The sequence below is a fragment of the Maylandia zebra genome, linkage group LG22, assembly GCF_041146795.1.
Source record: "Maylandia zebra isolate NMK-2024a linkage group LG22, Mzebra_GT3a, whole genome shotgun sequence".
Taxonomy (NCBI): Eukaryota; Metazoa; Chordata; class Actinopteri; order Cichliformes; family Cichlidae; genus Maylandia; species Maylandia zebra.
The window spans coordinates 29596928-29621258 of NC_135187.1; the positions used below are offsets into that span (position 1 = coordinate 29596928).

Below are 24331 nucleotides of genomic sequence, written 5' to 3' on the forward strand. Positions count from 1 at the left end.
TAAGTGAAGTATTAAACAGGGACCCTGTCACAACTACATAGCGACCATTTGGGTCAGCTATTGTGTGAGAGACTATAAACGGAGTATTCTTATTAATCAAAATTGCTGCACCTCTGGCTTTACCATTGAATTTGGAATGAAAAATTTGTCCAACCCAATTTTGTCTTAATCTGGCATGATCTGTATGCTTAAGGTGTGTTTCTTGAAGAAACGCTACATGTACTTTAAGATAAAGAAGATGAGAGAGTACCTTATTTCGTTTCACTGGGCGGTTCAATCCCTTCACTAATAAAGTTAACATGGCAGCCATTACTCACAGCAGTTGAAGTGTCATCAACAGAAGTCATCACCATATAAGTACATGATGAAAAAGGCGGTTCCAAACGCAAATACCAATCCTATCATGGGTGCACACTGAAATGTTGTTGTTAACAATAATCTGAGCAAATAATATACAACAAAAAAGAAAAAAAAACAAAAGAAAAAAAAGAAGTAGATAAGTCCCTCCCACCCACCTCCCCGTGTTCAGTGTTGTCCCCAAACGACACACACCAATTTCCCAAAGCTCCCCAGCTTCTATTAAGAGTCCTATTCACCTTATTCATAACCACAGCCCCACATGAGCAGAAGCATCTGAACTATGAATCACACATGTAGTCCAAAATATATTCAAATTAGAAAGTCACAAAGTCCAACATAATAGAGTAAAATAATTAAGAGAAGGAAAGAGAAAAACTCCCACGTCGCATTTACCCGTAACCGAAAAACGGACCTGTTTCACTTCTCATCAAAGCTGACCCCGGAGTCCCTTTTAAGTGACAAGTACTGGAATATAGTTAACCTCCCAGGAAACAAGGGCAAACTCACCAACATCTGAGATTTCTAAATGAACATTGAACATGAAACTAAGCTAAACCAAAGATCGTCCGTTTATTGATTGACAAAAATATAGTCACGATGGTACGAAAGTCCCGGTGGTTCTTATGAAATGTCATTCGGGAGATGACTCAAACTTGGAGTCAATGAAATCTTTCACTGCTTTAGGAGAGTCGAATACCTGTGTTTCTCCATTAAACGAGATCCGAAGCCGGGCAGGATAAAGAAGACCATAGCGAACTCCGTCTTTTTTCCGTAGTAGTCCCTTCACCTCGCTGAAAGCAGCCCGGCGTCTGGCCAGGTCGGCGCTGTAGTCAGGAAAGATGAAGATCTGCTTCCCTTGAAACTCCAGCCAGCCTTTCTGTCTGGCTAAGCGCTGTATCCGCTCCTTCTCCTGGTAGTAATGAATGCGAACAATGAACGGCTGCGGTCGTCCTCCCTCCGTCGGCAACGCAACCGCCGCCCGGTGAGCTCTGTCCAGGATCGGAGCCTGCTCCAAACCGCCGGGACCACCCAGTACAACGTGCAACAGATCAGCAACAAATTTAGTGGGATTCCCTTGTTCGGCTCCCTCCGGCACTCCTAATATACGCAAGTTGCATCGTCTTCTTCGCTTCTCCAAGTCGTCCGTTTTCAGCAGCAACTTCTTGTATTGGTTACTCAGATCTGCGAAACATGTCTCCATAACTTCTAGCCGCTTGTCCAGATTATTGAAGCCTTCTTCGTGTTCGCCCAACTTCTCAGTACATTCGTCAAGAGTGGTTTGGATGGGCGAAATGGCTCGTTTAATTTCGTCCCGTAGGTTGTCATTTTCCTCTTGAATCACTTCTTTGACAATGTCGCGGAAAGCTAGCAGTGTCGCTGGGTCAACGGTAGTTTTGCTAGCGGTCCCTGAGCAGCTAGCCTGCGCTCCTTTAGCAGACTGCTTAGGAGGCATTTCACTTAGAGATAAGGCAAAAAGACGGAAAGAACAACAGCTAAAACAATGCTGACTTTCTTAATAGAGCTTAAGAAATCTCTGAATTGGGCCACAATAGGTGAACCATAAAGTAATTTAACAGATAAATGAGATCTCGTGGTTTGCGCGTCTACTCCATAACGCGCCCCCTAGCGGCCGGTTTCGTCCCAGTGACGTGATGAAGGCTGTCCCAATTTGAAGGGTAGGGGTGTCCAAATTCATAGGCTGCATCCTCCTGAGGACCCATCCTTTGCGGTCTACGTGGGCTGGGTCCTCAGAAGGTCGGGTAGACCTTCAGGTAGACTGGAGTGAGGTAGACCTTGAGCTCCCGGCTAGCTATCGAGCTGGTAGATAACAGACGTCTCCGAAAACGTCGGAGCACTTTTGCAAATATGCAATGTCTTGATAAACCAAGCAGATACTTGAAGTTTGCACAACTACATTCTTGCCTGAAAATATGTTAAAAGTTTCTTTTGTCACCCAGAAAGAATAATAAGAGTAATATTAAAACTTAAAAGTGGCCGCTATTGTTGGAAAATGGAATTGGCTTTAAAATACTTTAAAATATATGCAGTTCAATAGTTGACCTTTATCTTACAGAGAATGTGATGATTTTATGGATAATTAAAGTCAGGCATATATCCACAAACACAACAAGCTGAAAGTCAGTGAATGCTGTTTGTTTTGTAACGGAGCGGAAAGGCTGATTTTATTTCCAAGATGTTTTGTGTTTTTAAAAGGAAGGAAACCTTCCTCAAAACGGGCAGAGCAGTGGAGCTGCCAAGGGAAGCACACAATTTAAACTGTAAGATTAAAAATATAATTTATTATATTTAAATAGTTAAAAATGTAAAATGAATTAAAAGGGGTAACACAATAAAAAGCAATAAAACACAACATTAAAAGTCCAGTGGCATCCGCCACGATATAAAAGTCACAAAGAACTAACAAAGTCCAGCGAAGTGATGTAAAAGGGAAACCCAGCGGAGTCCTCGCCTTCCTCCCCGCATTCCGCGTCCTGGTACGCTGAAGAAAGGGAGGGAGCGGCAGTCACTATTCTTTTCGGCAATTTTCATTCAATAAAAGGGGCTAAGTCGAAGACTTACCCCAGGTGGGCAGAGCTCTCAACTCCGCCCGCCGCTTCTTTAAAACTGCAAATCGGCACCAGCTGTCTCGCCGCCTCTGCTCTCCCGCAGTGCACAAGCTGGGCTCTCGTTACTACTGCCGTCCGCCTGTTCGCTCCGCGTCCCTAGTCGCTGGTGCTGTCCGTCCTCCTCTTGAACGCCAAGCTCCACCAGCCCCTTCGGCTTGCAGGCGCCGCCGCCGCCGCCTGGCACCACTTACTCCTGGCCGTCTCTCAAGCCTCTCGGTCCAACTCCTTCCTGTGGTCTGTCAGGCCCTCTTATTGGCCTCTCTCGGATCTCTCGCAGGTGTGATCAGTTTATTATCAGGTAGGGGCGGAGTCTTTCCAGGACAAGTCACCAAATAAATACCATTAAAACATGCAGTAAAACTCATAAAAACAAACCAGTGTACAATATCAAAACATTAAAAAGGTAAAACGCAGCAAAACATGCACAGTAGACAAACTTAGATGACTTGTCCCTTTCCAGTTTGCAGTCCTGAATATCACGGCACAAGCAGGATTCACTGGACAGTTAATGTTAGCTATGTTATATTGCTGCCTCTGTTCGGTGGTGTCGAGCAAAACGGACTTTAACGTGTGTTTGAACGAGCTGACGGTTCACTCGTTAAGCTGAAAGAAAGATGCTTTAATCACAGGAGTCGCACATGTGTCGACTGTACCAGCTGGGAACTCTTCTTGTTGAGCACTCGTAATAACACAAACACTAAATCCTCCTTCTCTTGTGCTGTTTTGTAGCAGTATCTACACCTGAGACTGTCACCTGTCTGTCTGTCCTGCACTCTCTCTCTCTCTCTCTCTCTCTCTCTCTCTCTCTCTCTCTCTCTCTCTCTCTTTCTTTCTCTCTGATAGTGGAATAAAAGTATGAACATGTATTTATAAGTTACACTTGTGTTTGAATCCTGCAGCTTATCACACATTTGATTTCCACGTGTGACAACTGCAAGTGTCCAGAGTGAGGACAGACTGAGGGACCCACTGCTGCACATCATCTGTGAGGCTTTGCACCCCTGATGATCCACCAGGACAAACTCAGCAGTGTGTGAGGAAGAGGAGGAGGAAGAGCCAGCAGCAGCTGACAGATGGAGAGAATAGACAAACTGTTCCCTGTGTGTGAAGGACTGCTAGAAAAGTTTAACATAACTAATTGTCTGTCCTGAATCAGTCTTGTTAGGTAATGTTCAAATAATTTTGTCATCCCAGTGTTTTCAGTGTGGGAGAAAGTACTCAGGGCCTTCAAGTTACACACTATGAAAGGCAGCAACAAGTTTCATGTTCAGAAACCTAAAGTATGTATCAGCAGCAGAATGGAGCTAAAAATAAATCAAATCAAATCAAAATTTATTTATATTGCACATATTAAAACAACAGTGTTGACCATAGTGCTTCACAATCAGTAAAAATAAATGTTTGTTTCAGTTCTATGAAGCTTTGAGTATTTTGGATTAGTAGCACTGCTGTGTTTGTTGCATCATATTGCTGTAATTGTTTATATGCTTTATACATTCTGCGGTAAGTTGATCTATAGTGTCACATCATATTCTGTAAGGATGTTATGTGTTTGGATACCTTCTGTCCAGTTTGACCCATTTAGCAGGAGTCACCCTGTTTAAGGCTCTGATATCTATTCTGTATGACTTAAAGCAGTTATGACATGGTATGATTTTCTGACCCAATAAAGGAATATTTAATATATCAGTCTACTCTTCATTCTATCAGACACAGTTATCACAGCTCGTACATTTCCTTTTTATACATATATGTAAGCATTGAGCTAAATTTAGTAATGCCAACATACTGAAGGAACAACATTTGTCTCTTATATATAATACATCTACACTGTCAAAGATACTTGAGTGTCTTTGAGTGAAGGTGATAGGACATATAAATAGCTGCAACTTGAATCTTTACTGCAGCTCGGTATTTGACACAGAGTTCACTCACATGAATTTCCCTCACATGTGCTGTACCAGTGTACCTGCACATGTGATGTGACAATAGAAGTGATTTGATTTGAGAGTTCAAACTCACTGCTGTAATAACTAATAATGATTAATATAATAACTATAATATTGGCCATATCATATTTACACTGACTTTAGTCTCATGAACAACATTGACTATTTGTTATTTACTAGCTAATCTTATATGAATGTTCAGTACAGATATGAAGCCCAACAATCATGTTTTACAGTCAATTCAATTCAATTCAATTCAATTCAATTCAATTTTATTTATATAGCGCCAAATCACAACATAAGTCGCCTCAAGGCGCTTAATAGGTACAGAGAAAAACCCAACAATCATATGACCCCCTATGAGCAAGCACTTTGGCAACAGTGGGAATGAAAAACTCCCTTTTAACAGGAAGAAACCTCCGGCAGAACCAGGCTCAGGGAGGGGCGGCCATCTGCTGCGACCGGTTGGGGTGAGAGAAGGAAGACAGGATAAAAGACATGCTGTGGAAGAGAGACAGAGGTTAATAACAGATATGATTCAATGCAGAGAGGTATGTTAATACATAGTGAGTGAGAAAGGTGACTGGAAAGGAAAAACTCAATGCATCATGGGAATCCCCCGGCCGCCTATGTCTATTGCAGCATAACTAAGGGAGGATTCAGGGTCACCTGGTCCAGCCCCTAACTATATGCTTTAGCAAAAAGGAAAGTTTTAAGCCTAATCTTAAAAGTAGAGATAGTGTCTGTCTCCCGAATCCAAACTGGAAGCTGGTTCCACAGAAGAGGGGCCTGAAAACTGAAGGCTCTCCCTCCCATTCTACTTTTAAATACTCTAGGAACAACAAGTAGGCCTGCAGAGCGAGAGCGAAGTGCTCTAATAGGGTGATATGGTACTACAAGGTCATTAAGATAAGATGGGGCCTGATTATTTAAGACCTTGTATGTGAGGAGCAGGATTTTGAATTCAATTCTGGATTTAACAGATAGCCAATGAAGGGAAGCCAAAACAGGAGAAATATGCTCTCTCTTTCTAGTCCCTGTCAGTACTCTTGCTGCAGCATTTTGGATTAGCTGAAGGCTTTTCAGTGAGTTGTTTGGACATCCTGATAATAATGAATTACAGTAGTCCAGCCTGGAAGTAATAAATGCATGAACTAGTTTTTCAGCGTCACTCTGAGACAGGATATTTCTAATTTTAGAGATGTTGCGCAAATGGAAGAACGCAGTCTTACATATTTGTTTAATATGTGCATTGAAGGACATGTCCACAGTCCTGTGGTCTCACCCTCAGATACTTACAGTGGGGCAAAAAAGTATTTAGTCAGCCACCGATTGTGCAAGTACACTTCAACTGTGAGAGACAGAATGTGAAAAAAAAATCCATGAATTCACATGGTAGGATTTGTAAAGAATTTATTCGTAAATCAGGGTGGAAAATAAGTATTTGGTCACCTCAAACAAGGAAAATCTCTGGCTCTCACAGACCTGTAACGTCTTCTGTAAGAAGCTTTTCTGTCCCCCACTCGTTACCTGTATGAATGGCACCTGTTTGAACTCATCATCTGTACAAAAGACACCTGTCCACAGCTTCAAACAGTCAGACTCCAAACTCCGCCATGGCCAAGACCAAAGAGCTTTCGAAGGACACCAGGAAAAGTATTGTAGACCTGCACCAGACTGGGAAGAGTGAATCTACAATAGGCAAGCAGCTTGGTGTGAAAAAATCAACTGTGGGAGTGTGATGGCATCAGCCACACAGGGGTAAATTAGTCCATTTTTCACTTTATTAGTTTGCTTTGCAGTTTTCTTCATTAATCATTTGGTTAAACCTAACACTGGTATTATGAGGCGCGCACATAGTAACATTGTGTGGTTTTTCTAAAATGTTTTGTTATATTAATTATGTTTCTCTTTCTTTGAGTTACCTGGGTTTGGGCGGTGGCTGTTTCCTGTCTGGGCAAAAGGCGTGGCTGCTCAGCAGGACCAACCATGGGCTTACCAGGAGCAGGGGTGTTTTAGGTTTAGTTAGGTTATTCTGTGCTTAGTTAATATTAGTGTGTGCTTTTTGTTTTTTTTCCCCCCTATTGTGTTCAAATGGTTTGGCCAAATCATTATAAAAGCTACCCTCATGTGTCTTTGTAATTAGGTCAGTTTGTGAGTTAAGTTGTGTCTCACTTTGTTGTTTAAGTTTCTGGAAATTACTTTTTGTAGAGTCAGAATCAGAATACTTTATTGATCCCTGGGGGAAATAATTTTTTGTTACAGTGCTCCATTTTAAACCAACATTAAGACAAGACGGACAATACACTAACTAAGAATAGTATAATATATATATATATATATATATATATATATATATATATATATATATATATATATATATATATATATGTGTCACTCATAAATAAATAGTTGGAAAAGAAACATGTGTAGCTGTAGTAGCAAACAGTGTGTTAAGTGGATGCGTTGTACAGGGAGATGGCCACAGGCAGGAATGATTTCCTGTGTCGTTCAGTGGTGCTTTTCGGTAATCTCAGTCTCTCACTGAACGTGCTCCTGTGACTGACCAGCATGTCATGGAGTGGGTGGGAGGTGTTATCCAACATTGTCTTTATCTTGGACAGCATCCGCCTCTCCGACACCACCTTGAGGGAGTCCAGCTCCATCCCCACAACATTGCTTGCCTTATGGATTAGTTTATTAAGTCTGTTGGCATCTGCGACCCTCAGCCTGCTCCCCCTGCATGCAACAGCATAGAGGATTGCACTGGCCACAACAGACTCATAGAAAATCCTCAGCATTTTCTGGCAGATGTTGAAGGACCTCAGTCGCCTCAAAAAATAGAGACGACTCTGGCCCTTCCTGTAAAGTGCTGTGGTGTTTTTAGCCCAGTCCAGTTTATTGTCAATGTGTACTCCAAGGTATTTATAGTCCTCCACAATGTCAACATTGAGCCCCTGGATTGAAACAGGGGTCAAGTGTTTATTTAGTTGACCTGTTTTATGGGCCTGCTAAGTATGGTTTTGAATTTTGTTAATTTTGGACTTTTTGAGGGTTAAAATAAAGAAAACCCTTTTTGAAGATATTTTTTTGCCTGTGTCCTCTTTGCTTTGGCTGCTTGGTCCCTCACAGGGAGCAATCATCAGAAAATGGAAGACATACAAGACCACTGATAATCTCCCTCGATTTGGGGCTCCACGCAAGATCTCATCCATCAGTAACACACTACAACGGCAGGGAATCAAATCCCGCAGTGCCAGACGTGTACCGCTGCTGAAGCCAGTGCATGTCCAGGCCCGTCTGAAGTTTGCCAGAGAGCACATGGATGATACAGCAGAGGATTGGGAGAATGTCATGTGGTCAGATGAAACCAAAGTAGAACTTTTTGGTATAAACTCAACTCGTCGTGTTTGGAGGAAGAAGAATACTGAGTTGCATCCCAAGAACACCATACCTACTGTGAAGCATGGGGGTGGAAACATCATGCTATGGGGCTGTTTTTCTGCCAAGGGGACAGGACGACTGATCCGTGTTAAGGACAGAATGAATGGGGCCATGTATCGTGAGATTTTGAGCCAAAACCTCCTTCCGTCAGTGAGAACTTTGAAGATGAAACGAGGCTGGGTCTTCCAACATGACAATGATCCAAAACACACCGCCCAGGCAACAAAGGAGTGGCTCCGTAAGAAGCATTTGAAAGTCCTGGAGTGGCCTAGCCAGTCTCCAGACCTCAACCCCATAGAAAATCTGTGGCGGGAGTTGAAAGTCCGTGTTGCTCGGCGACAGCCCCAAAACATCACTGCTCTCGAGAAAATCTGCATGCAGGAATGGGCCAAAATACCAGCTACTGTGTGTGCAAACCTGGTAAAGACCTATAGTAAACGTTTGACCTCTGTTATTGCCAACAAAGGTTATGTTACAAAGTATTGAGTTGTATTTTTCTTATTGACCAAATACTTATTTTCCACCCTGATTTACGAATAAATTCTTTACAAATCCTACCATGTGGATTCATGGATTTTTTTTTCCACATTCTGTCTCTCACAGTTGAAGTGTACCTCTGGTGCAAATTACTGACCTCTGTCATCATTTTAGGTGGGGGAACTTGCACAATCGGTGGCTGACTAAATACTTTTTTGCCCCACTGTATTAAATCACACAAAGCTCATTTAGAAACAAATAAACAAACAAACAAACAAAATATGTTCTCCTTCATTTCTGTCAACCACAAGTTTCCAGCTATCATTGTTCCTAGGCAACCCGGGCAGCGCGACGGAGGCTAGACCATCCCATCACACAAGCCTCACACTTCCGGCCTCAGCGGTCTTTGAGAACTCTGCCTCCTGACATCTGACCCACGTTAACACATTGACTGGACATACACACACCCACAACCACCTACACACACACACAGTGGACAACAGTACCCTCAAACACACAATAATAACATGGACTGAACCACCACTCACAACCACTAGCACTTTATATAGCCTCTTAACTGCACTACTGTATAGTTCTGTGTAAATAATCATACGATAATTTTTAATTCTATAACTGTTTACAACTTGCATAGTTCCCATTTCTGTATAGCTGTATATCTCATATATGGATTTCCTTCATATTCTGTATAGTTTTTTCATATTTATATCCTGTTCATTGCCTGTGCATAGCTTGTACTTACTACAGCCTGTACATACTTATAGTTATAGCATATTCATAACATACTTCATACCGTGTACATATTACATACCGTAATAGACCCATTTCTGTAATATACTTACATATCTATATTATTGCTAATATGTATTGTCCATCCATCCATCCATCTTCATCCGCTTTGTCCGGGGCCGGGTCGCGGGGGCAGCAGCCTAAGCAAAGAGGCCCAGACCTCCCTCTCCCCAGCCACCTCCTCCAGCTTATCCGGGGGAATACCAAGGCGTTCCCAGGCCAGCCGAGAGATATAATCTCTCCAGCGTGTCCTGGGTCTGCCCCGGGGCCTCCTCCCGGTGGGACATGCCTGGAACACCTCACCCAGGAGGCGCCCAGGGGGCATCCTTGTCAGATGCCCGAACCACCTCAGCTGGCTCCTTTCGATGTGGAGCAGCAGCTGCTCTACTCTGAGCCCCTCCCGGATGGCCGAACTTCTCACCCTATCTCTAAGGGAGAGGCCAGCCACCCTTCGGAGGAAGCTCATTTCTGCCGCTTGTATCCGCGATCTCGTTCTTTCGGTCACTACCCACAGCTCGTGGCCATAGGTGAGGGTAGGGACGTAGATCGACCGGTAAATTGAGAGCTTCGCTTTTACACTCAGCTCCCTCTTCACCACGACGGACCGGTGCAGCGTCCGCATTACTGCAGCTGCAGCCCCAATCCGTCTGTCGATCTCCGGCTCCCTTCTCCCATCACTCGCGAACAAGACCCCGAGATACTTGAACTCCTCCACTTGTGGCAGGAACTCATCCCCGACCCGGAGTGGGCACTCCACCCTTTTCCGGCTGAGAACCATGGCCTCAGATTTGGAGGTGCTGATCCTCATTCCCGCTGCTTCACACTCGGCTGCGAACCGTTCCAGTGCGAGCTGGAGGCCTTCACCCGATGAAGCCAACAGAACCACATCATCTGCAAAAATCAGAGATGAGATTCTGAGGCCACCAAAGCGAAAGCCCTCCGCCACTTGGCTGCGCCTAGAAATCCTGTCCATAAAAATTATGAACAGAACCGGAGACAAAGGGCAGCCCTGGCGGAGCCCATCACCCACCGGGAACGAGTCCGACTTATTGCCGGCAATGCGAACCAAGCTCTTGCAACGGTTGTATAGGGATCGAATGGCCCGTAGCAATGGGCCAGACACCCCATATTCCCCCAACACCTCCCACAGGACACCCCGAGGGACACGGTCGAATGCCTTCTCCAAGTCCACAAAACACATGTAGACTGGTTGGGCAAACTCCCATGCACCCTCAAGTATCCTGGAGAGGATAAAGAGCTGGTCCAGTGTTCCGCGACCAGGACGAAAACCGCATTGTTCCTCCTGTATCCGAGGTTCGACTAACGGACGAACTCTCCTTTCCAGCACCCTGGCATAGACTTTCCCAGGGAGGCTGAGGAGTGTGATCCCCCTGTAGTTGGAACACACCCTCCGGTCCCCTTTCTTAAAGATGGGGACCACCACCCCGGTCTGCCAGTCCACAGGTACTGCCCCTGATCTCCACGCAACATTGCAGAGGCGTGTCAACCAGGACAGCCCTACAACGTCCAGAGCCTTCAGGAACTCGGGGCGGACCTCATCAACACCAGGGGCTCTGCCACCAAGGAGTTGTTTAACTGCCTCAGTGACCTCGCCCCCGGAAATTGGCGGGTCATTCCCCTCATCCCCAGACTCTGCTTCCTCCTCGGAAGACGTGTCAGTGGGATTAAGGAGGTCCTCGAAGTATTCCTTCCACCGCCTGACAATTTTCTCAGTCGACGTCAGCAGCGCTCCGCCAGCACTATACACAGTGCAGGTAGAGCACCGCTTTCCCCTCCTGAGACGTCTGACGGTTTGCCAGAATCTCTTCGAGGCAGTCCGAAAGTCTTTTTCCATGGCCTCTCCGAACTCCTCCCACACCCGAGTTTTTGCTTCAGCCACTGCCCGAGCCGCATTCCGCTTGGCCTGTCGATACCTGTCGGCTGCCTCCGGAGTCCCACAGGCTAACCAAGCCCGATAGGACTCCTTCTTCAGCCTAGTGGCTCCCTTCACCTCTGGTGTCCACCATTTGGTTCGGGGATTACCACCACGGCAGGCACCAACCACCTTGCGGCCGCAGCTCAATGCAGCAGCTTCGGCAATGGAGACGCTGAACATGGTCCATTCGGACTCAATGTCCCCAGTCTCCCTCGGAATGCTGTTGAAGCTCTGCCGGAGGTGTGCGTTGAAGATCTCGCGGACTGGGGCCTCTGCTAGACGTTCCCAGCACACCCTCACTACACGTTTAGGTGCACCAGGTCTGTCCAGCGTCTTCCCCCGCCACCTGATCCAACTCACCACCAGGTGGTGATCAGTTGACAGCTCAGCCCCTCTCTTTACCCGAGCGTCCAGAACATATGGTCGCAGATCTGCTGATACGATTACAAAATCGATCATCGACCTACGGCCTAGAGCGTCCTGGTGCCATGTGCACTTATGGACACTCTTATGTTCGAACAGGGTGTTCGTTATGGCCAAACTGTGATTAGCACAGAAGTCCAATAACAGAGCACCGCTCGGGTTCAGATCAGGGAGGCCGTTCCTCCCAATCACGCCCCTCCAGGTCTCGCTGTCGTTACCCACGTGAGCATTGAAGTCTCCCAGCAGGACAACAGAGTCTCCAGGTGGAGCACCCTCCAGCACCCCCCCCAGGGACTCTAAGAAGGCTGGGTACTCTGAACTGCCACTCGGCGCATAAGCGCAGATGACAGTCAGGACCCGTTCTCCGACCCTAAGGCGCAGGGAACAAACCCTCTCGTCCACCGGGAAAAATCCCAACGTACCGGCAGCAAGCCGAGGGGATATTAGGATGCCCACCCCAGCCCGCCGCCTCTCACCAGGGGCAACTCCAGACTGAGACAGAGTCCAGCCCCTCTCCAGGAGACTGGTTCCAGAGCCCAAGCCATGTGTAGAGGTGAGCCCGACTATATCTAGCCGGTACCTCTCAACCTCCCGCACTAACTCAGGCTCCTTCCCCACCAGAGAGGTGACATTCCATGTCCCTATTGCCAGTCTTGGCAGCCGGGGGTCAGTCCGCCAGGGCCTCCGCTCCTGGCCGCCACCCGGCACACAATATGTATTGTAATATATCTATATCATGACTAAAGCACTTCTGGATGGATGCACACTGCGTTCCGTTGCCCTGTACCTGTGACATGTGCAATGACAATAAAGTTGAATTCTATTCTATTCTATACCACACCTTTTATCTGTACCACTGACAGTTCATGTGCTGACATGTTGCGTCCACACCTTCTCTGTCAACATTCTTTTCCTCAAAGCACAGCTGCTGCCATTAGATTGATGATGATTGTAAAAATAAAGACCTCACCTAAGCAGCTTATATCCAGTGACTCAACAAGTAAACAAAGTAGAATTGACAAAAATAATACCCTATTGCAAAACGTATAAACTCTTTCAAGTTTAAAATTAAAAATGGAATTAATGTACACATCCAAGGCCAATTCAATGGCACTTTAAATGATTTACTCTAACTGCTATAATGGAAGGAGTACCAAAGGGCTGAAATGGTCAAATATATATACAAATATCAATAAAATTCTCCTCTGATATCTATAAAATTAACATTAAATATCATGTATATTCTGCAAGCCTGAGATAACTCACACAGTTATCACACTAGTGATCAGCATCAGCCAACAGCAAATATCATAATGTGTACTTTATGCAAATATTTTCATCTCGAAAGCTTCAACTTAAGACAGCGGCTGAGGTGTGACAAAGGATCACTATTTTTGTACTAACTTTGTCTTTCTTTTCTTTTTTACGAGTAGTGTAATTGAATATTTATCTGTTATGCTCTAGATTAAAGACTATGGTTTGTTTATAACATTCTCTACTTACTTTTAGCTGTTTTGGCAGAAAGTTGTAGCTTTATTTATACAGCTTCTCTTACTTTTTGACTTGGTCATATGCGTTCTTTTAGCCTCATTGAATTTTCAGTGTTTTTTGCATATTTTTAACCCACGATGTTCTATAGGGTTTTTTTTTTCAGTTAGAGTTTTTTTTTAGAGATATGACCATATCTCTTTTTTCAAGATGGCGCCAAGTATGGCAGCCTTGTCGCGAGCTCCCCCAAGCAACAGCTTTTTTCTGTGTTTAATTTTACTTTTCCTTCATTTTTTCACGAGTAGCACATGTCTCCTTGTGTACGACCGACAAACCTTACTGGACATAAAAGACGATCTTTCTTATAACTTTCCGGAGTTCAAGTTTTGCAACACGGACGCTCCGTTTGCAGACCCCCCATTCATCTCACCTGAGACGCCTTTGTTCTCTGGCCCTGGAGGCCGCAAACGCCGACGCAGAGGGAGAAGATCTGGCGTTCTGGTTCGACTGAGACGGCGCACTAACAGACCACCGTTACCCAGTTTATTACTGGCTAATGTGCAGTCTCTGGAGAACAAGCTGTGCGAGCTTCGGGCACGGATCTCATTCCAGCGAGAGATGCGGGACTGCTGCGTGATCTGCCTCACAGAAACCTGGCTATCGGACAAGGTACCGGACTCCGCAATACAACTACCGGGGTTCTCCGTGCATCGCGCGGACAGGTCACAGGATCTTACTGGGAAAAGCAGAGGCGGTGGTGTATGTTTCATGATCAACAACAGCTGGTGTGATTATGCGAACGTGCACCCGGTCAAATCCTTCTGCTCACCGGACCTGGAGTACCTGATGATTAAGTGCCGGCCATTCTGGCTACCGAGGGAATTTACAGCAGTGATTATTACGGCTGTTTACATTCCCCCACAAGCCGACACTGACCGAGCACTCAGGGAACTGTACAGCGCGATCAGCAGCGAGGAAACCGCACACCCAGAGGCAGCATTTATCACAGCCGGAGAAACCTGAAGAAAGTCTCACCCAAACTCCACCAACACATCCATTTTAACACCCGTGGAGATCGGATACTCGACCACTGCTACACCTCTTTCCGGGATGCGTACAAAGCCCTCCCCCACGCCCCATTCGGCCAATCAGATCACCGCTCCATCCTGCTCCTGCCCGCCTACAGGCAGAAGCTGAAACAGGAAGCTCCAACCCGGAGGGCGGTGCACTGTTGGACGGACCAATCGGAGTCTGCGCTGCGGGACTGTTTTGATCACGCAGACTGGGAAATGTTTCACGTGGCTGCTAGGGACATTGATGAATACACAGACTCAGTCTGCGGATTTATCAGGAAATGCGTGGAAGATGTCGTCCCATCCAGAACAGTTAAATCCTTCCCAAATCAAAAACCCTGGATTAACGGAGATGTTCGCGCGGCACTGGCGGCACGGAGCACCGCTTTTGCCTCCGCGAACACATCGGACTACAAACACGCACATTACCAACTCCGGAAGACGATCAAAGCAGCCAAACGTGAGTACAGGGACAGGGTGGAGCAACAGTTTGACAACTCTCGGAGTATGTGGCAGGGACTAAACACGATCACAGACTTTAGAGGGAAAACCAGCACACCGCAGACCACGGCCTCTCTGTGTGAGGATCTAAACGTATTCTACGCTAGATTCGACACAGCGAACACCATGAGACCGGACAGTGTGCGCGCCGCGGATGACGTCAGTGCGCACACTGTGTCTGAGGAGGATGTGCGGAGGTGCTTCAGGAAGGTGAACACACGCAAAGCTACTGGTCTGGACGGGATTCCCGGCGGCGTCCTCAGGTCATGCGCGGCTCAGCTGGCTGGAGTGTTCACGCACATCTTCAACCTTTCCCTCTCTCTGTCTGTAGTCCCAGCCTGCTTCAAAATGGCCACCATCGTCCCTGTACCCAAATCCTCCACCATCTCCTCATTGAACGACTGGCGACCTGTAGCCCTGACCCCCATCGTAAGCAAATGCTTCGAGAAGCTGGTCAGGGACTTCATCTGCTCTGCACTACCCGACTCACTGGACCCTCTACAGTTCGCATACCGCCACAACAGGTCCACTGATGATGCCATAGCCCTGACACTACACACTGCCCTGTCACACCTGGAGAAGAGAGACACGTATGTGAGAATGCTGTTTGTAGATTACAGCTCAGCATTCAATACCATCGTTCCCTCGAAGCTGGACAGGAAACTGCAGGATCTAGGACTGAGCAGCTCCCTCTTGTTACCGCGCCAGATCCGCGGCCCCGAACCGTAGTAAGGAAACCTCTGGCAGTTACTTGAAGGTTCCGTAACTGACTTGCAGCCGGCAACAGCTTACTATACAGGTCAACTCCGCTAGCAAGAAGATCGAGGGAGACGTAGGAAACTGCTTTACCGAACCTTTATTTCTCCTCCAAGGTACGAACACCGCGTACAGTGGGCTGAAACAGTTTACTCACAGCCAGTGTTGGGAAGGTTACTTTTAAAATGTATTCCGTTACAGAATACAGAATACATGCCCCAAAATGTATTCTGTAACGTATTCCGTTACGTTACTCAATGAGAGTAACGTATTCTGAATACTTTGGATTACTTAATATATTATCGTGCTTTTTACAACAACGTGAATGTACTATTGCTGTGTGATTTATTACTATTACTGAAGGTCCGCGACTCCGAACTGTAGTAAAGGGACCTCTGACTAATACGGCGGGGTCCCTGTCGGCCGAAAAATAGCTTTACTTTGTTGTGTGGGTCAATTTTTCTTGCGAGAGACAGAGAGAGGCGTTGAAAGACTGCTCCAACGGAACTTATTGTTTTCGGAGGAAAACACGAACACGGTGTACAGTCGAGTCTTAATAGCTTACTTACAACTGGGCTCGTCAGGCACTCTTCTTGGCTGCAGTGGTTATTATTATATTTACATGCTTCCAGCTCCCGTTTTTCCTCGACGACAACTCGTACCTTTCCACTCGCCTTTTTCTCCCTCCTCGCGCTCACAGACACATAACGTGTATGGCAGTGCATTCTCCCTGCAACACGGACTATACTGCCCATGATGCTACATTCTTTAGAGCTATGCTTGTAGCATTCTGCCTGTTAGCTTAGCACAACAACAACAACGAAAAGGCGCTCTCTCACCCAGGAAACACACAGTCGCAGAAAGAGAGAGGGAGAGCGTCGCCCTGTAACCATGGCAACCGTAACGCTGCCGCCTGGAACGAAAGAACGTAGCTGTCAAACAAAACCCAAACAGTCCTGACCCGCGACAAAATGAAACAGGAAAGTACCGCAGTGTAATCCATTTATTTCAACAAAGTAACTATATTCTGAATACCACCTTTTTAAACAGTAACTGTAATGGAATACAGTTACTCATATTTTGTATTCTAAATAAGTAACGGCGGTACATGTATTCCGTTACTCCCCAACACTGCTCACAGCGGGCATCGCCGATACAACTCTGGCTGTCAAGGGAGTTATTACATTCCTTTTATTTACTTTCTCTTCGTCTCTTCTGTAGTTAACCGTTACTCTTCCTTTTTCCTTCTTTTTTTTTGCTCTCCGCCCCGCACACATTTCCCATCAGGCTCATCCTTAAAGGGCCATGCCTGTAACACTCTGCAGCTGGATCCTTAGCTTCCTGTCTGACAGACGCCAAGTGGTCAGACTGGGCAGCATCACCTCATCCCCCGTCACACTGAACACTGGTGCTCCACAGGGGTGTGTACTGAGCCCTCTCCTGTACTCACTCTACACCTACGACTGCACAGCCACTAACAACTCCAACATCATTGTGAAGTTTGCGGACGACACTACAGTGGTGGGTCTTATCACCAACAGTGATGAGACGGCTTACTGGGAGGAGGTCAGCGCCCTGACCCACTGGTGTCAAGACAACCATCTCACCCTCAACGTCGCAAAGACAAAGGAGTTGATAGTGGACTTCCGGAGGTGCAGAGAAGTACACACCCCCATCACCATCAACGGCGCTGCTGTGGAGAGAGTGAGCAGCTTCCGGTTCCTTGGTGTACATCTGGCTGAGGATCTTACGTGGTCAGTACACACAAACAAAACAGTGAAGAAGGCGCAGCAGCGCCTCTTCTTTCTCAGGAGACTGAAAAGATTCGGCATGAGCCCCCGCATCCTCAGGACCTTCTATCACTGTGCCATTGAGAGCATCCTCACTGGATGCATCACCACCTGGTATGGCAACAGCACCGCCTACAACTGCAAAGCTCTCCAGCGAGTAGTGCGGTGCTCTGAACGGATAATTGGAGGTGAGCTTCCCTCCCTCCAAGACATCTACAGGAAGCGGTGCCTGAGGAAAGCGGGGAGGATCATCAAGGACTCCAGTCACCCCAGCCATAAACTGTTCAGACTACTTCCATCAGGAAGGAGGTTCTGCAGCATCCGGTCCCGTACCAGCAGACTGAGAGACAGCTTTTTCCATCAGGCCATCAGACTGCTGAACACTTCATAGACACCTCAGCTTCACTACTGGAACTTTAACATTATGCACTCCATACTGTACAGTAACGCCACTGTTTTGCACATGTCTCACTCTGTATATTTTATTTTATTTATTTTATATATTCTATTTATTGTTTACTCTATTTAATTTGTAAAATATGTGTACACACACACACACACACACACACACACACACACACACACACACACACACGTAGAAAAATATTTAGTATACACATCCAGAAATGCATATACTATTATACATTGTACATATATTTATTAGTTTCAGATGTAGCCATTCTTGTATTTTGCTTGTTTACATTATTGTATTTTGCACAACTCTGTTGCTTGTGAAGCTCGCACACAAGAATTTCACTCACATGTGCTGTACCAATGTACCTGCACATGTGATGTGACAATAAAAGTGATTTGATTTGATTTGATTTGATTTGATATATGAGGGTGGAATTATTTTTCAGCTAATGAGAAAGATCCTCTAGTAAGAAGTATTCATAAAATGTTATGGTGCAAAGCGTGGACACAAATTTCAGCTAATTACTGCTGAGTAACAGGCTAATAGATTATATATTTATACGTATGTATGTATATTTGTGTGTGTATGTTTTGTGGGTTTACATAAAACATTTAAATTGTGTGCAACAGTTGTGTGGCAATTCACAAGTCAGACACAACCCCAATAATTGTTTGCACATAGTCCATAACCCCTCCCTCCCTCTCCTTTTGAAAAGTTCCTCTTTTGTTGATAGCTACATAGATAGCTTGATAGATGTATCATACAGGTTCTTCTTGACTCATATTCCTGCTTTTGTAATTTCATCTTTTTGCTGGTAAGACACATTATAATTTACACTCTGTCTCATCTCACACTAATCTGTACTGAACCTCCAGTCATTAAGTTTCCCAAATGTATTTTTCTCTCACTATATGTGTGTGTTTGTGTGTGTCTATATATATATATATATATATATATATATATATATATATATTCATCAGCAATAGAGTTAATACTACAATGGCACAAGTAATTCATGCAATTACACAAACCGACAGACTCTGAAAGTATTTTAAGTTCTGTGTTTTCCTTTCTGTTGGCTGTCGTGCTATTTGATTCAACTTTAGGCAACACACCGTGATGTGCTCAGGAGTAGCAGCTGGTTTATGCTGGTAAATGCTATCTGTGCAAATACCATAAATACAAGAGGACATTAAACCTTCTATGTTTATCTGATTTTTCTGCCTTCCAGTGCAGTGCTCTTAATATGTTGCAAACTATAAATAATTTTAATTAAAGAGTTATCATTTCTGTTACTGTTTTCTTAAAGGCTTAGTGCTAATTTTCACATTCACTCACATTGTATTTGTTCACAGATTGGAACTCCATCAAGATGTATTTCAAAAGGGGAAAATTCAGAGTGCACATTTCCCCACTACTGAATATCACAGCAATTGTTTTGGTCTCCATCCTTTTATGGAATTTATCTGGATATACCTTCTGTCATCAGGAGTCAAGACTTTGTGCCTGTCACAAATTTCTAACAGACAGTGATCCTTGGTTTAATGACATCATTAGTGAATCTCCTAAACCTTTTATGTCACAGAAACATAAACCCTCGGAGGAAGATTTCAACTGGTGGAAGGTAAATAATGAAAACATATTACAATAAACCTTTGTCCCACTGTGGCCATGTTAAAGTTGTTTTAACTGCCCATCCCTAGTTTATTTTATGACACCTGTGTTTACTGGTATAGTAAGAGCAGTATATTCAAGTGTGTGCTACCTCCACCAAAAAACACCAACACAAATATTCCTCCATAGTTTAGCTACAGATTAGATGAGTTTAAAAAACCTTGTTTTATACTTATCTTTTTTTATTTTATGTTTACTCAACTCTTTGTCCTTGCAACCCGTATTTCTAACTGGCTGAAGAATTGTAAAATACAATTACTTATATAGATATCTTTAAAATGACAAAAGAAAAAAAAGAGTTTCACCACTCATCTGAGAAGCTTCTTCAGTTCTAAGAGCAACTGGTGGAGATTCCCAGATTTTAACCTTATTGGAAGTATCCAATTGGAGGGATAATAGGTACTTTGTATCAAACCAGTGATTTATGACCCATCGTCAAATGCTGTATGACAGAAGAAGTAATAAAGGAAGTAATAAAGGTTTACGACAGTCATAATTTTTATGAATATCATAAAATTATATAATAAACAATATAAATAATCATATAAATAATCACCATACTTCCATATAATCATGGGCAGGGCTAGGGGCCAGGACTCTCGTCTTCGGTTTCTTGGGGGATGTTGCTAACTCCGGGTCTGATAACAGGCACCACACCCGCAGTAGATGTGCTCGGTGTGAGGTCTCGCAGCAAGCTATCAAATACAGTGTCAAAGGAGCTTGCAAAGAAAAGCGTCTGTCACATGGTGGGGACTCTCCACCATTTGACCTTAGAACTGAAGAAGCTTCTCGGATGAGAGGTGAAACGTCTTCAAGCAACTTAAAGAACTCCAGACGCTTTTCTTTGCAAGCTCCTTTGACTACGATGACCTGGATGACTGAGAACCTGCACAGACCTATCAAACACAGTGCATTTCTCGGCTTTTAACAAAATGCTATACGTATACCGGTACCCATTCCTAATTGTGGCACAGTGGTATGTTATGATTTGCCCTTTCTTTCAGGGGAAACTGGATGGTCGCTACATTAATACTAACCGCTCAGTATTTCACTTCAGAACACATCTTGATCATTGTTTTAGTTTTCTATCTCCAGTTTGATTTGATTGGCTCTGTATTTTGAAAGCATGCTGTTAGAAGTCAAAATTGATCTGTCCACCTACTGTTCTCCAATCTTAAAAGGAGGGCAGTGACCATCTCTACTGAAAAAACAAAAAAACAGAAACCAAACAAACAAACAAACAAGATATATAGATATCTATCTATATGGATATCTATATCTCAGTTAAATCAGCTGATGCATTAGGTACAGTGGTTTGTAAAACATGAGTTTTTCATACAGCTTAGTGTTGCTCTGTCACACCATCCTTGTGTTGGACAATATTTTAGTACTGTATATGTGCTTTTGTGGGAAAACTTCATTATCTGTCATGTTAAAGAGCAGTAAAACATTTAAGACTCCCCTTTCCCCCCCCCTCACATAAAAATTTACATTCCTGTTAAAAAAAAATCAAAATAAATTACTTTGGAGACCACTGCTGCAGCATTTCATACATGTACAAGAGAATAAAAACGATCAGCGTGTTTGTAAGGAAAACAACATGAGGAATCTAATGACGATTGACCTTTTAGTACATGGTGTCATGCACTTTAACTGTGTTCACCACTAGATGTCAGGTTTGTGCTTCTATTCAATCAGCAGTCTAATTCTACAACTCACTGGTGACGATAATGATAACTTGGCTGTTTCCTTTTCCTGGTTACCACAGTATATTAAATATGTTGCTATAAGAGTAGTTTTAAACACAACATGTTCAAATAGTGCAAGCTATAATGAAAATATTGGCAGATTTCAAACATAGTGACAACAGATCAACAGATATTGACATCCAAAGGCTGAAGATAGAAAGTGAGTCGAAATCTTAATTTTAGACCTGTTACAGCTAGACTTAAAGTCTAGCTAAAGAGCAAACTTAATGGGTGTGATACTGTATTGTTGATCACTAATACTCACTCTCTTATATGGTTCAACGCCCCCTCAGGTATCCCATTTGCCTCTCTTCTGTCCAGTCCACAAAGGCTTTTGCATTACTGCAGTTCTGAGTTACGTTCTTTGATGTAAATACATTTACATTGCTCCAAATGCACATGCAATGCTCATAAAAAACTGTAGGTGGCGGAAGTTAACCACAAATAAAGCACAGTTGCTGTTGTGCTGTTCAGCTATATTTGAAGGACCAAGAATGTATCATACTTGGTTTGCAGCTCTTTTACACCACTGTTGTACTTTGACAACCTGTAGGTATAGTGAAGGCCTGGTGAGGTAGTATTTCTTTTTTCCCTGTAAAAACCTGACTTGTCAACCACTTTTTCTAGTGAATATACTTTTAAATACAATTACAATGTAAATTTGATATAAATGACATTGAAAAAACACTTAGTTACAACTGTGTTATAATGTATTACCCAATATTCTCATCACACTACAGGACACCAACAGAATCCCCCAAGTAACCTAGAAGATAATATAATAGGGTCAATATCCATGGGTACATTTACAACTGTACAATCTCCTTAAAAATGCCCTGCCAAGTTAGCTCTGTAGCTGGCATGGAGTTTAGCTGCAAACAAATGTCCTTGCATGATTCACCTGTGTGCTTCATCCCCCACAAAGTAGTAGCACACCTTTTTTGGCTGTGTGTTGACAGCCATCATCTCAGAATTCCTCGGTTTAAACAAGGACACATATTGATTCAAGATCACACACCGAAAGGTTGTAGTTAAGCGCAGGGTTCAGCAGTCTTTGTGAGAACATGCACATGGAAAAGAGAGAGAGAGAGAGAGAGAGAGAGAGAGAGAGAGAGAGAGAGAGAGAACAACAAAACAAAAAACAAAAAACCGGAAAGACCAGAAAATGGGTATTTGTAATATAGTCACTCGTGTTATTACATTTGGCAAACTAGAACACTGTGTTCAATAATGACTTTATATTCTACTTGCAGCAATGCAAATTAATGGTTCGAAATCAGTCAGCTTGATGAGGGAGTTTCTACTATCAAAGGAACACATCTAAAAATGTTTGAGAGGCTGACATGCAGAAGTACATTTTGGGAGTGAAAACTACTGTAAAAAACAAAACAAATCTAAAACTGATCAGGACTGTGTTAGGGCTTGTTGAGCATGCAGGTTTCATCCAGAGAAGAACTGGTTTATACATTTTTTAAAACTACAGTTACATTATTTCCTGTGCTGCTTTGTTGAAAGACCTTAAATGGATTCACACCTTTTTACCTCTTACCTCTGTGCTTACTTCTTCTACAAGAATGACATATTTTTGATCTGTTGAATGGTATGTTTAATGACGTCAAAAGGTTAAAAGTAATGAGAAGCACTGACTCAGAATGATAACACATTGAAACATACTTTGAATGCTGCAGCTGAAATGCGAAAATGAGTAGGTGTAACAAAGCAGGACAAACATGCCCAAACTGGAAAGACTGGGAAAATTACACAGTTGGTATTTGTAATTATCACGCTTGGGCACTGCAGAAGAAAGCGCAAGCAGCTTTCCTAATCGTGGAAAAAGTTCTTTTCAAGTTTCAATTCAATTCAGTTTTATTTATATAGCCTCAAATCACAACAAAGGTCGCCTCAAGGTGCTTCTTGAATGCTGAACGGTCTATAATCAGCATTCGAGGATCTAATGTGTCCGGGATGGCTTTTTTGACATGGGACATGACTATGCTCTCAAAACGACTATGACTATGCTCTCAAAACACTTAATTACAGTTGGAGTGAGCGCGATGGAGTAGTAGTCATTCAAACCGGTTATGTTGTTTTTCTTTGGGAGGTGCACTACGGCGGTGGACCTGAAGCATGTAGGTACAGCTGACTGGGTGAGGGACAAATTAAAAACATCTGTAAACACCTCAACCAGCTCTGTAGCACAGAACCTCAATGCATGGAGGTGTTTTCAGCCAGAACCTTGACAACCTGTTGGCATAGTGAAAGCCTGGTGAGGTAGTATTTCTACGATGAAGATCAGGGTGGAACATCACATCAACAGGCTTTGCATTTTCATTTTTTTAAGAGTTGCTAATACACTGAAAAGAAGAACCTAAACTTTTAAATAATCTCTTACTGTAGTCAAAATATGACACCAAAATGATCACTAGTGATACAAGTTAAGTTGCAAGTCAGTTAACTAATTTAAAAAGTTCTCTCCTCTGAGGTGTTGCTGTAAGCACGCACACTCAAACGCAACAGAAAACCATGCTAAGCCCTTGGGCATCTTGCTTTCATACAGAACTTCCTACATAACATTCTACTACACCACTAGCATGTCACTGTGACTATGATGTGATACTACACTATCATGCTTTATGCCAGTGGTTCTCAAACTTTTTTTGCTGCGCCCCCCTTTGTTTTACAAGAAAAATGTTGCGCACCCACGCACGCACACATCCTCCAACCACACACACCCATATTTTGCTCCATTGCGGTTTATTTCACACCTCAAACATTTAGTAAACAATTAAGCAAATACAAGTAATCTGCAATAAATTACAGGTAGTAAGAAAATAAACTACTAACTCTTTTATGCTACGTGCAC

General features: G+C 43.9%; 1 long non-coding RNA gene across 1 annotated transcript in view; it reads right to left on the minus strand.

The window, feature by feature from the left end:
• The window catches only part of LOC143414659 (uncharacterized), a 188373-nt gene extending 166544 nt beyond the window's left edge, over positions 1-21829 (minus strand). Inside the window, exon 1 of the long non-coding RNA XR_013095325.1 lies at positions 21734-21829. This is a non-coding gene — a long non-coding RNA (uncharacterized LOC143414659). The remainder of the gene's footprint in view (positions 1-21733) is intronic.
• Between the last annotated feature and the right edge of the window lie 2502 nt (positions 21830-24331).